At 38.2% G+C, this 12,694-nt stretch overlaps 1 protein-coding gene across 1 annotated transcript in view; it reads left to right on the forward strand.

The window, feature by feature from the left end:
- Window positions 1-12,694, forward strand: part of LOC106109059 (nuclear pore complex protein Nup88) — a 63,130-nt gene that overhangs the window by 42,160 nt on the left and 8,276 nt on the right. The window lies entirely within an intron of this gene.

Genomic DNA, 12,694 nt, shown 5'->3' on the forward strand with positions numbered 1-12,694 from the left:
CTAAGTTTAATGGTGTAAAAATATATAGCCTAAAGCGTGACGTACTTACGTCATATCATGTTTTTACAAACAGCCCTACACTTGTAGGGCTGTTTGTAAAAGCATGATTATTCAAAAATATGCTGCAATTGCTGACATCTAAGGCAACAAAGAAGTGTGTGTTTACGCTTTATTATAATAGTATAGATCAATAGTACACCAATCGTTTAATTTCTTTGTCATGTTAGATTCATATTGTACTTTATATCAATTATCTAAAAATGTATTTTTTTTAATAAATTCAAATTAGATCCACATATCGCTAACATCCGGCTAACCTCAAGTTGGATTGATTTGTCGTTTGTAACGCGAGTTTGGTTAAACCAATTTGCCGGTTAATCCATCGCGGGATCCGATCCGACGCTTTGCGACACCCGCAACCCTCTTACACCCTATACCCTCCGTAGCCTTCACGCCTTCTGACGCGGATGCAGACAAATTCACTTAAGATTTATTTCTTATAGCTAATCTTTTCTAACGATTGTCTGGATACATTTATAGCATCGATGTTAAGCTTTTAATTAAACTGGTTACTGATGTCTATAAATAGATCGGTTATTGATAAAAATAACAGCTTTTGACATTCCAACTTAGACCCGTCAGTTGTTACATGACAGTTAATTCTATTGTGACCTATACAAATATAAAGAGGAAAGATTTATATTTTTGTAGGTATTAAAATAACTCAAAAACCACTGAGCTGAATTTAAAAATTCCTTCACCTTTAGAAAGATAATTTATCTGTGAGTAACATAGGCTACATTTTTTAATTTCACCCTGGCAAAGTCGCGAGCAACAGCTGTTATTAGTAAAAATCCACACATACCAGCCAATATCGTCAGCTCTTAAATGGCTAAACATCACAAAAAACTACAATTTACAGCCTGTCCATTTATTCAACTGCAAATCATAAATGAAATCGACACTAAGGAACTAAGTTATAAATAAAAGAGTATGTGAATTTAGACCGTAGTAAAGACATCATAGACCGGAGAGTAAACATCGTAGAGACGGTCAGCAAACATGTTTACACAGTCCAGCACAACCGTACTGGACTGTCGTGTTACTGGATACTTATAGTCTATTACCAATGAAAGAGATAGTATTCTTTATAGTTATTCTTCTCGTTAAATGTCTTTGATTTTTGGTAATCGTATATCTACAGTCATGAAGATCAGTATCAAACACCTGGTTGGTATATCTCAAATGTTTTTAAATTTGCATTAGTTACTAATATTAAAACCGAACGAAATTGCCCCGATATCCATTGATTGGGAAAACAATAGAAGCAACGAAAGTACACAATAAAAAGTAAGTCTAAACATTCTTGAGGCGAGCTAATCGGCTCTCATTGAGTGGTCGCCGCAGTGATTTGTGGGTAGATACACAAAGGGTGGCCCTTTATCCCTTTAGCGAGGGCAGTGCCTGTATCGATGGCAAATTGGGGCCCGTGAGAAGGGACCCTCGATACTTGTTGGAGCGTTTTTTATTGGTTGCTTGATCTTTTTACATCTTTATCTCTTTATGTTAATCAATTGCTCGGGATCTAAGGACGTGGGCTGCGTGCAGCTTGTTGAATTTGATAGATGTTCCCTTTTTGATTTATGATAGAAAACTTATAGAATTTATTTGAAATGAAAGGAATGTCTTAATCAATAAGAACAGTTTCCTTTATCATAATAACCAATTAAAGTTTGTAATGTATTTATTTTTTGCTTCAATCAATTTTATGAAACAATCTCAATCTCGACCAATGCAGCGAAATAATAAAGCTGGTTCACACAAACGTCAACTGGAAGCGAAAAGACCGCCAATAAAATTTCACAGGTGGTTCGTGTGAGCAATTAACGAACCCGCAATCCGACGGTTTTAATACCGAACAAACGGCACATACCCGCGCTAAACGAAAAACGCCCGCGCACCTCCCGCGAACCCCCCGCGTACCTCCCGCGCGGCCACCGAAAGGGAATGCGATGAAAAACGCCCCGATGTCCGCACACACTTGAGGAGGAACGATGAAAATTACAACCGGCGCGGCGCCGGCGGTCGCGGACCAACGTAATATCATTCCGCGCGAGTCTTGAAAACGAAATTAAATTTCGCATGAAATGGAACGAAATACAAAGAAAGTGGCCGGACAAAGGCAAAGTGGCGTGAACGTGGGCTTCGCGGGCCGGGGCGGGCGGTTAGTTAGCCGCAGACTTGGCCGCGTGTGTAATACCTTTCTAATCGCATTACGTTTTGTTTCGCGACGCGCTTTGTGCGCCAAGGAGGAATCTAATTAAAATTCACTGTTTGCCTTTTTAAATACGCAACGTGTCGGATTAGGTCGACCGCAGGAATGCTTGAAGGACTGTTATTACATAAAACGTAATGTTTTTGTTTCTAGCTTTACAAAGCTATGAAGGTTAGTTCTTACATTTAGCAAAATCATCTTTTTGCAACTGGAATGAAGTTGAACCAGCCTTTCACTTAAAAATGTACAGTCGAATTAACTTTTTTTTCATTGTTCGAAATCACCACTAATTACTTGTAAAGAGTCGGCAACAATCGCACACGAAAAGTAAACCTTGTCGCTAAATTAAAGCGTCCCTACACCGGGCTCCGGCGGAGCTCGGAGTCGGGAGAATACGAACAAAAAAACTGACATTTTCGATACATACATTATTCCGCGGAGTCGATTCATTAAGAATAGTACAACTAGTAGCTGAGGGCGACGTCCATTATTAATGCGGCCGGCGCCGGTTAATTAGGTGCCTTCATAATGTAGAAACGGATCCGGGATCCCTTTCGAAGCGGCGCACATAAATATGTGCCGGCGAGCAGTGATCTCGGCAATTTTCAGTTTTCGGCACTCGCCTTAATAATTCAACGGTCGTGCGCCTCCGCGCAAAAATGAAATCTCTAATGTGAATGGAACTTAGAGCTCGGCCGCCGTAGCCGCCGTAGCCGCACACCCAAATAATTAAAGCACGCCATTAAAAATTCCCGCAGAGCTCAGCTCGGCGGATATGTGATAATATTAATACGGGCCGGCGGCGCGCGCAACGACCGGTGATGCTCTTAGTTTCGCATTACGCCTACTGATTACTATGTTCCGACATTTTTGCCACTACGACTTGAGAATTTTACCTCAAATTCAGAGAATACATTTAATAACGGACATTGGCTTTTCTTCACAGTGAGGCACTTTCACACGACTATCTAATTTACATTTAGAAGAGAAGGAGACAGAAAATAACAGCGGGAACGCTTAGGTGATTGACGTCTATGTGAAATAGTAATAATAATAGTTAACAGTGGTAGAGCCCACTTTAACATCTACGCACGAATGGGCTGACTCGCCCGTGCAATACCACGATCACAAAAACAGGCGTGAAGTGGGAGCAATTCCGCATTTCGACTGATGAGTGTGGTACCGGTAGCGCTTTATTCCCATTTCCTATCCAGCCTTTTTCTTATAAGAAATTGATGAGAAGGGAACGTGGATTTGACGGTGGAAGAGACCCATAGGTGGGGGTATACTCTCTTTGTCTACGTCTCCTCCATGGTTTAAGGCAAACCATCCGCTATTTTGAATGTCTATGAGCAGCGGTCGCTTCGCTGTTTTGACGGTTTCAGGTGGCCGCTTCTTCATGTTGCCAAAGTTTAATTGTACCCATTTAAGTGTGTTCTAAGTCCATGTTATCAATTAGTAAACACGTCTCCTCATGTGTTACTCACGACGTCGTAGTTCAAAGAGCTCGGAACATCAAAAATATTGCTACACACGCTTTCATTAACTTCAGATCGCACAACCAACGATACTGAATACTAATTGAGATACAGACTAATTAATGTAGAGGCGACAATGTTAAATTATACTTCGTCTCAGAAGCAATATTAAATGTATGGAAACTACGAACCTGAAACTTCCTTTAAAGCTGTATTTTCTTTATATTACACTACTAATTGTATTTGTATAAGCTATGTTTCATTTGGTACATTTTTTTTAAGTAATAAATGGTTGTCTATGCTGCTATAAAGAGGAAAGATTTGTATTTTTTTGCATGTACTGGAAAAACTCAAAAACTACTGGGCCGATTTTAGAATTTCTTTCACCACTTGAGAGGTAATCTATCTGTGAGTATCATAGTTTATGCTTTTTTTTATTTTACACGGACGAAGTCGCGAGCAACAGCTAGTTATTGATTTTAGTGCATAAAGATGCAATTTATTGTTTACACTAATTCAATAAATTATCCGTTCTAACATTTGTTGTGTCTACATAAAGGTCTACTCTATGACGCGGATCCAAAGGCTCGCGGGGAGATTGCAGGGAGGGGATGCGATGGTGTTAATTATACGATTTTCTTTGAAATAAGTTAATAAATATTGGATAAGGCTCTCCCTTCGCTTGCCCTCTACGAATCCTCATACCTCAGCTACCGGTTACGTATTATGAATTAAAACATGATTATAACTGCGCGCTTTACTAATTTATGTAAATAAAATTATCACGTTTGTTTGTTTATTTTTGATTTTTTAAGTACTTTATAGTTATGTCAATTTTCCAATCTTACTATGTTACTTCTTACTAATACTATAAATGAGAAAGTTTAGATGGATGGATGGATGTTTGTTAGAGTTTGTAGCCTAAACGGTTGAACAGATCTAGATGTAATTTGGCATAGACGTAGAGGATAGTCTGGAAGAACACATAGGCTAAAAAACTTTTGTTTTTTTTTAATTCCACGCGGACGGAGTCGCGGGCGAAAGCTAGTTGTCTATAAAATGTTTTAAAAATCACTAAGGTAATTGAGTAACTGATTGATAGGTGCAGATATGGGTAAAATAATAAATAAAAAACACTTTTACTGTAAAATTTCCCTAATCTAATCAATGTTGCCTTTTGAACACGTCTTCGATGTAATTAACAGAAGTTATTTATACCAGTACAAGGAGGGAATATTACCTAACGAAGGTTCGTTACAGCCTCCCCGATGGCCGCTGAATAAATAATTCCGATCAATCGCGAGAGGGCGCGCGAGTTCAATCAACATCTTAATTCTCACCTTAATACACCGCTCAGGGGAGGGCGCGAATTAAGCAACCGTCCTAGGGGGATTCACTGACTTATCTCGTTATTTTTCACCTGTATTTTAACAATAACAATGCATTTACAGAAAATTAGACAAGTCTAAACATATACCTATTTTTTCTTCTTGATAGTTTTTTTCTGTTTGTATTAAATAGTAAAATAATAAAACATATAGCCTATGCGACTCACTGATAATGTAGCTTTTTAATGGTGAAAGAATATTTGAAATCAGCCCAGTAGTTTTATAATACAGGAAAAATGCAAATATTTCCTCTTCATAATATTAGATATAGAAGATAAACTAAGTACGCGCTAACCATCCCTTGAAAGATTTAAAACTGTAAAATCAACAAACATTATAGCAATCTAAATGTAAAAGGAGCTATCATATTTTGTGGCATCTGATTCGAAAAAGGACGTATCGCTATCCCTAGTCACATGTTGTGCCAACGGGTTATTAGCCCGGCGTTATCTCGTCTTGTCATTTGCGTTTTACGACCATTTTCATTGTTTTGCGGCCTCATCACACATAGAGGGGCCGGATTCGAATTGACATCTCGCATAAGAGACCGTAAAAACTCCATAATCGAAAACAAAATTGTTTTACCCCTACCATTTCAATGCCGAGCAACTTTCGACCTAATCAGCTACGTAATACGTCATATTTAGAATACATAGGTTGTTTGTGTAAGTTTGCAAAAGTGTAAGTATTTGTTTGAATTATTTAGATGACAATCATGTGTCGGTATTTTGATCATTCGTCTCATTGTGATCAAATAGGCCCCCTATATCTGTCTCGACGTGTACAATAAAAGGTAAGAGGGACGGATGTATCACGAAGGGTTACGTCGTGTGCAATATTTAAAAGTGGCCGTTACGACCCCGCACCGCGCAACGCTTCAATGGTTATTTTGAATAATATACGGTCATTGTGTAGAGTTTGTTCGTCTGTTTGTGGCTCGCGGAAACCAAATAGAAATGAATAATAAAAACTCACGGTCTCATCGTCTTTTACTTATTTCTTTGACTTGTCTGGTTTGTGTACATCTTTCTTATGTCCATTATTACATATACAAATAACTGTGTGGTTTGAAGAAGCGTAGGGTTTCTTTAGAAAAATTAGGGATTCATAATTTAGTACCAACCATATTATTGTTGGTTCGATATTCTTAATATCAAGTAGATATATTAATAATTTATTAAAAAAAATTGCATACTTTTAAAGGAGTATTCGAACAAATCGCTTTACAAAGTTGTACTAAGTAAATAATCCTTTACTTGAAACAAAAACGAATATATATGTATATAATCTAGTGTTTTAACGAACTTGCAACGATAATAAAGTTCGTCGAGAGATGTAAAAATGAGTCGCAAGTAAAAAATTTGTATAAATTAGCAGCCGGCGAAAGTCCATAGGTGGCGCTGTCGAATAGGTGCAAGACATTTTTCCCGACTCGGCCGGCGGACCCGCTCCGTAAATTAAAATGTGAATAATTAACAGGGACCGGCCCCGCCCGACGGCCACCCATCCATCCCCCGGCCCGCGCTCACACGCCACCCAGATGTATTAGTTTTAAGCTCCCAGTCCGTGCGAGCGCGATTTAGGGTGGTTTCAAAGCCTCAAGTAGTCGACGTTTGGCATAGTAATCGCTCCGCGGAATTTTTAATTTGACCGACAAACGATTTCGGTTTTAATGAGAGCGTCTGTAGACTCAATGCAACCTTTAATAGGTCATTTTAACTCAAAGTTAAAATTTCCTAATTATAAAGCTGCATGTGTGGTGCTGAAGAATGAGTCGCATTGAAGCGAATTTAAATTCTTTTTGACTACTTCTTTGTTGAAAAATTCATGAAAGGAAAATGTTGAATACTTTAAAAATTCCAATGTACTAACATAATTAGAGACCAAAACTAATTTAGCTTCCAAATATTAAAATACCTATAGTCTAAAAGAAATTAAAAAAAAGATAATAATAGCACCCATCTATAAAATAATCTTTCAATCAATTTATACATGTGACCATTATTCAATTGGATATATAAATAATTTAATTGTGAATTGCAAACGAGAGAGGTTGGCATATTCGATGACATACAAAATATATCTACTGGCTCCCGGGATCGACGTTTAACCGGGAAAAACTGCGGCTTCCCGCGGGTTACGGTTAATTATTTACTCTGTAACATGAGGCTACTTACTTCTAGATGTGACATACATATTTAGCTTTAAAATATTGTTGCAGGGACATAAAAAATAGTAAATTAAAAAAATATTAAATTGTCTGTCTAACGAGCAAGTGGCCACCAGAATGAAATGTGGCCATACGCATCTGCAACAAGTAAAAAGATTGTTTGTTGTTGTCTTAAATGAACTTAGGACCCTTCCTATGTAAAACATTTCCCCTGTCTAATACACTACAAATTTCAATTAAGTTCTCTTGTAGATTACTTTTCTTAGCAGGGAAGAAAGTTTTGCTATAGGAATTAAATTTGTATACGATCTTTGCTCTTTCTAGATTTGGTCAATATATCTATGTTACAGTATAAAACATGCTTCGATAATGTAGCTCCGGCAAAGTCGTAAAGTTGTGGTCCGCTGAAGGCAATACGAAAGTCGATATTTTGTTGTTACTAAAAATTAAATAAATTACTCTATAGTATCTACTAAGTTAAAGTTCTTATACATTCCTAGTACAATTATAAAAATATTTATTCATAATAAACATGTCGTTTACAATAATCATAATTTTTCTCGCTGAATTAATTTATTTGAACGAAAAGGACACTGGTTTTAAATTCATTTTATTCGTAGCAATAATTTACACGGGTCGTGTGCAAATATTATCAGAGTGGCGATTCTGTTGGAACGTTCATCACTTCGTGCTTTTATTGGCGTTAGAAAAAAAATCGGCCAATCGCCGTGCGCCGGCCATTGTCCCGTTCAAATAATCGTAAATTCCGAACGGACAAAATATAATAAATTGCCGATGAGATCTGTGCGAACACTTCAACATATTTAATCCTGCACTCTATAAACTAATGCTAAACCTTTAACGGAAGGGAATAAAGGTCAGAGTTGAATGTTTACGTGTTGACAAGCGATGCGAGTCACTCGTTCGGTCTATATTTGCGTTCGGTACCCTTTGTTGTAGGCTTTTTTCGGTTGTTTCCGCGTAAAGGCTGATAGAACACGTTTTTCAAATCATTAAACAGTTTCAGCCGCGCCGCCCGCGCCCGCACCGCACAGAGCCGCGGTCGGAAAGAGGTTTCGAAAAAAAGGAATCGGGGAAAAAATTGCGTCGACCGCGACCGACCCGGAGTAATCGTTGTTACACCACGATAATGTATACCTCGACACCCTTTATTGGTACTTTTTGAATTGTTTACAATCTATTTTTTAATTTTAGAGGAATGGATAGATGTGTATTAGAGTTTGTAGCCTAAACAGCTGTTTGAATTTCGATGAAATATGTAGAGGATAGTTAAGAAGAACACACTCTTCGCACTTTTGATTTTTGTAATTCCACGTGAACAGTGTCGCGATCAAACCTGATGTGCTACAAAATTAATAAAGGTTACTTTTGGAATAATTCCAAATCACTAAGGAAGTAATTTCAAAATCAACCAATTTCTTTACAATGCTTCTCTTTGTTTTACAATTAAATGACTAATCCATCAGGAATCCATACTGTTCACTAATTCCACGAATTGTGTTTGACCTTCATATGTCAGCAAGTCTTAAGAGTGCGTGGTCGTAGTATAGGTGACGTCACGTGTCAGCAATCGACACCGACAGCTGTACGTAAACACGGGCGTCAGTGTGAACAGAATGTGGACTTTTTGTACACACTTTTAAATGGATTATCTGTTAAATACAGTAATACTAGGTTGATTTTTAAAAATTATCGAATTACGGTTGAAATGTACTTTTTTGGGGAACGGCTTACTACAATACCTTAGTAATTGCAAGAGATGATTAACGCAAGATTTAAGTATGATTTTTAGATTCGTTTTATGACGTTTTTAAGGTGATGGTGACGTTTCCCATCAATGTGAACATAATGCCAGGGGAGAGGTACTTAGCAATATACTATGTTCTGAAAATGTCTAAGCATTGATTGTTCTAAACTAAAACATAGACATAATCTGGAGTGAACACAGGTCCAGATCCCCCCGGACGTCCCCCTCTCCCCGCTAGAGCTCGCGCACCATTAATTCTTGGCCGCCGCAACCCGCTTGCATTTTTTCCATCGTTTTTCATAACGAAAAAAAGAATCGCTTTTCTATATATGCAAAGCGAGTGCCGCGTCTCCGTGTCCGCTCCGCCGTAATAAAGGGATCATACGGAAGTAGGTGCTCCATCTCGGTGCGCATACACGGGATATTCAGCCTTAGTGTATACTGAATTTTGATGGAATTTTATAAAGATGCGGCCATCGAATAAGGATTATTTTACTATCAAGCGAATGCACTATACAAAATATTTGAATTGTAATCAAAATTGCATAGATGCATTCTCACAAACAAAACGTCTAAAGATTCATATTGACGGTCCATGGCTATGAAAGATTTTTTTACTAATAAAGCAAAAGTTGAAATAAATGCGTAGTTAAAATTTTTCTACTTTAATTAAGCAGAACACAGAATTTTATTACCAAATAATTCGATATATTGGGCTGATAAGCTCTTAAATACAAAATCGGTGTAAAATGTGCCCTTCCATAGTCACACTAATTGAGGGCAAGATTAAAGTATCAGCTGATAAGAAATTAAATCTGCGAGGACTCTAATAAATCAAACGTCTATCTTATTAGTAAAAATATTCTATTAGGACATATCCGTTATTATCCTAAATTTTGGTTAACGTAAACATTTTGAATTTCTATAATATATTGGGGTAATACGTTTTATCGGTCCGCGGGATTTCGGTTCCATTAAACTTTTTTCGAATTTTATGTAACGGAAGATATTGTCTTTGCGGGTTGGGCTTCAGTTCGGACTAACTGCTGTTATTGTTTGTAGAGGCAGGGGACGTAGGATATGCTAATTAGATTTCATTTTGACGTATTGAAATTGTTTTCTTTCATGTATTTATGTCTTTGAGGGAAATAGAAAAGGGAATTTTTAACAGAAGTTTCTAGAAGTTTGAAAATGCACAGGACGATACGTGAGTTAGTCGTTCTTAATTAGTTTTTCATAATGTCTTACCAGAGATTAATTATTTATCTGGGACGTTTCTTTTATCATAATTGAGAAAATAAACTGAAGATGTCAACAACGGAATTATCTTTTCCTTGCCTTTTTTTATGTATAACCGTACAATAGGAAAGGAACGGCCAATTATCTGTTGGCAGGCATCCATCGATCAAGTCCAGCCAGCGGCAGATGTCAGGGGATTCAATAAGGAACCATCAAACGCGGACGAGAAAATCTTCAATCAATTTTCATTTGTTAAGAAAAAATGCGGCTAAAGACATCGTAGTGTTGCTTTTCGCGGAATTATTTAATAATAATATAAAAATAGATTAATTATATTAAGCTTCATCGATATCTTATAATAGTTGCACTTGTCCATTTAAAGTACAAAATACGCTATTTAGGCTGCCAAGATTTCTATTTAACGATTGATTAGTTTTATAGTGATCTTATGTATCATATACTACGATATAGTGTTGTAAAAAGCGTTCACACCGTATAATTTTAATCTCGATATTTATGTGAGGCACATCTCTAGTTCCGGAAATCTCCGTCACATTGAGTCGCGTAGGAAAAGAAACGCGCAACCGACAGTGGCAGTCGACAGTCACCCGCAGACAAATCTACCGCAATTAATGAGTGCTCGCACGCTTTTTATTCCCACTTCGATGCCGATAGGAATAAAGGAAGGGCCCCGACAAAACAACGGGTGTCGAACGAAGGAATTTATCATCGAGACGGCAGCGACAGCGGGACCGCCGCTGTCCATTTGGATAATGCCCGCCGCGATTAAAAATATAAAAATATCCCCGCGGCCGTCGTTGGGGTGTGCGGGGTGTGGAGGTAGGGGTGGCTCTGACGGAGGACACCGCGCGAGGACACAAAAGGATTATAAATGAGAAGGAATTTTAGATAATATTTGTACGTTGGATGTGGATTGTAATGTTGCGGGCGACGGCGCGGGCGATCTGTCCCCTACCCTTCCCTACCCTCCCCAGATCGCCTTCCGCGCCTAATGAGTATTTGTATCAATTTGTTAGTATTGTATTTGAATATTTTTGCGCGTTCGTTACGATTTTAATCCCTTGCGGTCTGGCGACGCCTTTTTTTGTTTTCATATATATTTTTCGGTCGTTTTCGGTGCTTTTATTAATTGTAACCCGGGGTGCGTTTGATCGTGAGCTCGTTTCCGTTGATTAAAGGCGCTGTTTCAGTTAACACGGATGTCTCAAACATGAGTCGATTGTTTTGTCACATATAATAAATTTTAACAACTTTATTAGCAACCTACTCGATATTACTTGCAACAAGAATGTTTCCGAGACCATTCATGTTTATAATGAACCGTTCCCAGTAAAAGGAATGGTTTTTCAGTATTTCGAAACAACCTGAATCGATATATAACATAAGATATAAATCTGACTAAAGAAGGTGCAAATTTCAAGTGTTAGCATATAACACACGTAGGAGATTACCTTGGTCCTTAATGAATTCACGTAAATATCCACTCGATGGATAATTAAAGCGTACAGAGAAGAGTAACGCAGAAATAATGATGAAGCATTAACAGCGGAGGAGTGTAATTGTGATTTTAATTAAAACTCTTTTTTGGCGTAACGTACGAATGAAAAATTACGTGTGCGCTCGCGATAGCGCCGTAAGGGTCAGATAAGCGAGGAAAAATAGAATATGCCTTAATTAATATATTAAATTTATTTAATTTTTCGTGTTTTTCCGCCGCGCGCTCTCCGCATGTGAATTAGGAGCGCCAAAGAAAAACACCGTAACGCCGCGCCGCGACAATGTCCTGTTTTCAATTCATTATCTCCAAAACAAAAATTTCATTAACGCTCAGATTTCCTTTTTTAAATTTAATTATGCATATTTAAATTTAAACAAAATAATAAGAGGTGCGCGCCGGCGAGGAAAAAAGCGGCTTTATCGTTTCATATTTTATTAACCGAATTTATAATTCCGATCCGAGGCTAGGGGGTGGGCGCCGACCCAAATATTTATGAACGCACACCAGAAAAATCCACAATAATATTTCAGGGTGGACGTCCGACGGTCTTTACTTACCCTCTCTGATCTATTTAAAAAAGAGGCCCGGAAGGACAAAGGGCTACCGCTCGTAAAAAAACTGGACACGTATAGAGTCCCCTGTCTCCCCGCTCCGCACGACGCCCGCCGCCCGCGGCCATTGTCTGATTCTTATTTTTTACCGAATCGGAACCTTTTCCCGTTTTTTATCGGTTTTTGTTCCGGAGACAGTATCCCTGCCTGTGCTAATGTGCGCCGCCGCTGGTTTCATTTGTCCGTCGAGACCGAGGTGGGAAAAACTGACCCTTTCCTTTGGTATGTAAAAATTGCGTGATTTAC

Source organism: Papilio polytes, unplaced genomic scaffold, assembly GCF_000836215.1.
Source record: "Papilio polytes unplaced genomic scaffold, Ppol_1.0 DF821322.1, whole genome shotgun sequence".
Classification (NCBI taxonomy): Eukaryota; Metazoa; Arthropoda; class Insecta; order Lepidoptera; family Papilionidae; genus Papilio; species Papilio polytes.